The following is a 6000-nucleotide window of genomic DNA, read 5'->3' on the forward strand; positions in this document are numbered from 1 at the left end:
CCGCCAGCCGGTCGGCCTCGTGCGCCGCCGCCTCCTCTCCGGAGCCGCCCCGCCTCAGGGCCGCGGCCGCCCGCAGGTGCGCGCTGGCCGCCCGCCGGTCGCCGCCCGCAGCCCGCCCGCTCGGTCGGGCCGTATTAAAGAGTGACCTTGGTTTAGCCCGGAATAGAAGCGAGTAAGCCGCGGGGGCCTCGCGCTGAGTAAGCCGGCTCCTTTAAGGTCGACCTGCGCGGCATCCCGCGTGCGCGGCCCTGCGGGCTTCGGGCCCGGCGTGGGCCTCTGGAAATTTCGCCCGGGTGGGCGCGGCCTCCGGCCTCCCCGAGGGAAAGGAGATGCTCAACAAACCTGGGGACGCCGGCCACCCCCGCGACCCCACCCCCGACACCTCCTGACCCTGCTGCCACCCAGGAGCGCGCCTAAGAGAATTTGCAGAAGCCCCACAGCCCAGACTTTATGCCTTGAGATAAGGAACCATCGCAGCCCTGCGCTGACCTTTCCTACGTGACTAACCTGACCCTAGAGAGCCTGCGCCATCCTCTCCTCCCCCTCATCCCTTATGGGATCCAGGGCCTTTTACTAAGTACTTGAGAAAAATAAGTTCACGGGCATTTAAAGGATGATGATTTTTTTTTAAATAATACACGCTGTAGTAGAAATATATTTAATAATAAAGATGCATAGCATCTTTGATTTTAAGACTTAGGTTTTTTTTCCCCCTTAAATTCTAATGGCATTGTGGTTCAGCTCATTCGGAAAAGCTTAAAGTTATCCCTTCTATTCCCGGGAAGTATTAGTAATCACAACACTCACCTTTTAAAGATTTCACTAATTGATAACTTCAAAGAATGCTTTTTCATATAGATCTATTTAACTCCCACTTATTTTTATATATGGACCTTTTCTACCTCCAGTTGCACACGAGATCAACCTCACATCTGCTGTGTTTATTTACAATAAATTATTACTAGGTATCTTGAGTTATATGCACTTACTATTTTTAGCGGAATTTAACAATGAATTAATAACCAAGCAAAAACTTTGAATAGTTGGGTTCCATCCACAGCTAATCATGAATGAGTAAAGTTATATAACAACTGGATTATCATTTCTAGGACTGTTTGCAAACAGGAGTCCCCAGGATACTCCCAGTTGCCACTTTGTAAAATTACTTTTGTTTTACCGACTTTGGTATCACTTCCTCCAGGTGCTGCAGAAGAGACCCTGAGATCTTATTTTAAATCTAGCCAGAGTGTGGCTGGCTTTTACATTATTTTATCAATCCGTGGGAACCTGTGCCTGGAACACTTAGCTCCCAAAAGCCTGCTGTCTGAGATAGAAATCAAAAGAACGACTCCTCTAGGCCCATACAAGGGCCCAGTGACCACCTGCACACAGATAAACCTGCCCTCTTTCATGTGGCTGGCATTCTACCTGCCCAGACCTAAAGTGCTATCCTCCACACGTCTGGATGACAGAAGCAAACTTAAGTTAGGAAACCTTCCATGCACTGGGTTGCACATGGTTGCTGATAAACGTGGCCCAGAATAGAGCCCATCAGGTTCACTGGGGAAGAATTGCTAATGGGTAAAATGAACAACCGGTGTTTCTGACTGCATGGCTGCTCTGTACTCTGCTATTCTTTGTGGAAATTAACTTATTAACAAATCAACTCTCCAGAGCATACTCACGTCATTCCCGGTTTACATAAGAGGAAACCCAGGCGTACAGATAAACTGAGTAATTTGTTCATTGTTACACAGTTACTGACCCTGGTCCTTTGGTTCTTAAGCAAAATCCTATACTATCTTTCTCTGGTTGAATTTTGACACATTTCTAAATTTTTCATTTAGGAGCAAAGGGAAAATGAAACCCTCGGTTAGAACATGTGTAATATTCCCCGGGGTCTAGAGAGACGGCTCAGCAGTTATGAGCACTTGGTGCTCTTGCAGAGAACCTGGGTTCGATTCCCAACACCACATGGTAGCTCACATTCTGTTCCGAGAATCCAACACCCTCTCAGACTTGTGGAGAGAAAAACAACTCAGACACAGGTTTAAGTTAGTAGAGAGTCTTTGTCATCCAACTGGGTGTTCAGGATCCCAGTGTAGCACCAAGCCTTTCTCAGGGTGAGCTTTTAAGTCCAAAACTATATCCTGGGCTGGCACGCTTCAGTTAACAAGAAGTTAGCCAGAAATGAACTACATAAGCCTCAAAGCATAGTTGGCACATGTAGAGACTTGCCCAGAACTAAGGTCTTTGATGGATTAGGTCTGTGCTCTTGCTTTGGCCGATGATATTGCCTATGTGCTGAGTTTTAGCCTGAATTATTATTTCCATCATGGCGTCAGTTGTGTTAAGATCTGGAGGACTATTAAAGTCTGGGGGTCTGTTCCACTGACCTCCATAGGCCTCCAGGCAAGCAAGTGGTGCTCATACACACGTACAGTCAAAACACTCCTAAAATATTTCAATAAAAATTAATTTTTAAGAAAATTTGTAAGACTTCCTCTGGTGCAGAATCTATTAGTGTTGGAAAACCACCTATTTCTTTTCGCATCTTTTTAGGGCTAATAGCTCCCCGAAGTTGTTTTGGTGGAGAGGAGGGCTCCGACAATTAAAAGTCTTATTTGTATTTCTTTCATGAGTGGGGAATAAAACCACATTTCTTCAGAAAATATTCATCATCACCTTTGTCCGCCTAGCTGTTAAAAGTTAGACTTGGGTTTCATTTAACATGTTTTAACGTCATCAAATCACAGTGAGAAATAGCTAAGGGGCCTCACAGACTTAAACAGGCCATTCTGTTAACTAACTGACAGTACAGAAGTCTGGGGGCAAGCTCCTCCCTGCCTAATGCTCCCACACCGTGGAATGCTCTCAGGATTAAAAGCCATATTTTGAGTGGGTTTTTCTTTGTGAACCATTACAGGAACTTGCACGTTTTTGATTCCTGAGTCTATCTTTGAAACTGTCACTGGGAGGAAAAATAAGAAATAAAAGACCCTGAGGGGGCTGGAGAGATGGCTCAGCGGTTAAGAGCACCCGACTACTCTTCCAGAGGTCCTGAGTTCAATTCCCAGCAACCACATGGTGGCTCACAACCATCTGTAAAGAGATCCGATGCCCTCTTCTGGTGTGACTGAAGACAGCTACAATGTACTTATATATAATAAATGAATAAATCTTAAAAAAAAAAAAAAAAAAAAAGACCCCGAGGAACAGAAGCGACAACAGGTTTGAGAAACCCGGACACACTCGTTTCTTTAACAGAGCCCTCTGTCAAACTGAGTTTGGATTTAAGAGGCATAATCTTTGGTACCGTCAATATTGCTGATAACTACAGATTAGCAATTACAGAAGTAGGTACTACAATATCCATTACTAGTTTTGTTGGGTTTTGTGTTTTCTTCCGCGTGAGGCTGTGTAACTTCCAGGGAAACTCTTAAAACATCGCTTCACCCCAGACGCGACATAAACAACAGAACAAAGGAAGCATTCCACCTTGGCCTGCTTTGCGAGGTAAAGCAATGAGCCGATTGTAGTTACTAAAAGGGGCACGGAAGTCAAAGGCAATGCTAGAGCCGCCCTCCCGGGTCTTCCCAACAGGCCCCTCCCCCACGGCAGTTGCTCAGTGCTGACTTACCTTAAGTTTAGCTTTTTGCAAATCTCAGCCTTGAAAGTAAAAGTCTTTAGCTTCCTCAGTTTTAGGAGCCTTTCTCTTTCCTGGAAGGGAATGTTTCAATTTATAGGAGATAAATGCGTTGGAGGTAGCCATGCCCCCTCCTAAAACTATTTTCCTCCCTGCGGGCCCCTATCGAATCTAAGATAGCTACTCCTTCTTTTCGGCCAATGAGATGCAAACAGAAGATCCTTAGGTATAATTTCCTAGACCCATTCCCCCTCCCCTCCCCGCCCCCTCCCCTATCCCTATCTCTCTGTCTCCTTTGCCCTTACTCTCTTTCTCTCGCTTCCCTAACCCGCTCATGGCCATGTTCAATCTACAACTTTCTCTCCTTGCTCTGGACTCTCCCAGATGCCTCTGTTGGTCCCTCCCTCATATCTACAATAAAAACCTTTCCCTTTCTCACACCTTTGTCACAAGGCAGGCAGCTATCATCTACTTAGTACTCTGGAGGCCAGATGTGGAACCCGGGACCAAGACCGTGTTTAGGAACTGCAGTGCCAATTACAGGCAGCGACTTCTACTTTTCTTTGCTGCTTGCCAACAGGAGCAAACAGAGCTAATACTCAAAGTCAAAACTATGTCTTCCATGTAACCAGGGGAAAAAATACCTATGTAGCTATTCCAGGTATACATGGTATTCTTTGATTTTCCTATTATATTGGGTGTTGTGGCTTGATTCTGAAGTGTTTTTAAGTATTTGGTCTCTACCTTGTGGCACTGTTTTGGAAGGCTGTGGAACCTTGGGGAGGAGTGGGTAGAACCTTGCTAGAAGAAGGGGATGGGTCACTTTCCGTGTCACAGGAAATTTAAGAAATGAGACTCCAGGGGCTGGAGAGATGGCTCACAGGTTAAGAGAGCCCTGGCTGCTCTTCCAGAGGTCCTGAGTTCAATTCCCAGCAACCACATGGTGGCTCACAACCATCTATAATGAGATCTGGCGCCCTCTTCTGGCCTGCAGGCATACATACAGGAAGAATACTGTATACCCAGTATATAAATAAATCTTAAAAAATAAGAAAAAGAAAGAAAAATACAATTAAGAAAAAGGAAAAGAAGAAATGGAAGACGCCAAGATATCTTTTGTCAGGAAGCAGTCTGTTGTACCTACCAGCAGGTTCTGCTGAATATTCTCTTATGTAATGGAGCAGAGCTTTTTTTATTCATTTTTTTTTGTTGGATAATTTATCTACATTTCAAATATTATCCCCCTTCCCCGGTTCTCCTCTGGAAACCCCCTATCCCAACCCCTACCTCCTGCCTCCATGAGGGTGCTCCCCCACCCACCCACCTACTCCCTCTTCCTCCCTGCCCTGGCATCCCCCTATACTGGGGCATCAAGCCTTTACCGGACCAAGGGCCTCTCCTCCCATTGATGCCTGACAAGGCCATCCTCTGCTACATATGCGGCTGGAGCCATGGGTTGCTCCATGGTTACTCTGGTTGGTGGTTTAGACCCTGGGAGCTCTGGGGGTCTGATTGGTTGATATTATTGTTCTTCCTATGGGGTTGCAAACCTCTTCAGCTCCTTCAGTCCTTTCTCTAACTCCTCCATTGGGGTCCCCGTGCTCAGTCTGATGGTTAGCAAGCATCTGCATCTGTATTTGTCAGGCTCCTGTCAGCATGCGTCTCTTGGCATCCCCAGTAGTGACTGGGTTTGGTGACTGCATGTGGTATGGATCCCCAGGTGGGGCAGTCTCTGGATGGCCTTTCCTTCAGTCTCTGCTTCATGTTTTGTCCCGTACTTTTTTGTACATACTTTGTCTCCATATTTCCTCCTGTAGTGTTTTGATCCCCCTCCTAAGAAGGACCGAAGCATCCGCACTTTGGTCGTCCTTCTTCTTGAGCTTCATGTGGTCTGTAAATTGTATCTTGGGTATTCTGAGCTTTTGGGCTAATATTCACTTACCAGTGAGTGCATACTATGTGTGTTTTTTTGTGACTGGGTTACCTCACTCAGGATGATATTTTCCAGTCCCATCCATTTGCCTATGACTTTCATGAAGTCATTGTTTTTGATAGCTGAGTAGTACTCCATTGTGTAGATGCACCACGTTTTCTGCATCCATGCCTCGGAGCAGAGCTTTTTATACTGCTCTGCCTTTCTTGTCTCCTGGGTGTAGTGACTGACATTCTGTTTAAGTGCTTTAAACTTCTTGGCAGTGAGGCTCATAAAGCCGGAGTGTGTAGGAAGAGGAGGGAAGGATTTTACGGAGAAATGTGGTGACACTGCTGATAGGCTAGTTCTCCTCCAGTGAAATGAGCCACTTCAAGCCAGATTAGATTATACTAAATGCAGGTTCGTTGGGAAGCTGCTCTTC

Source organism: Rattus rattus, chromosome 3 (genome assembly GCF_011064425.1).
Source record: "Rattus rattus isolate New Zealand chromosome 3, Rrattus_CSIRO_v1, whole genome shotgun sequence".
NCBI classification, from domain to species: domain Eukaryota; kingdom Metazoa; phylum Chordata; class Mammalia; order Rodentia; family Muridae; genus Rattus; species Rattus rattus.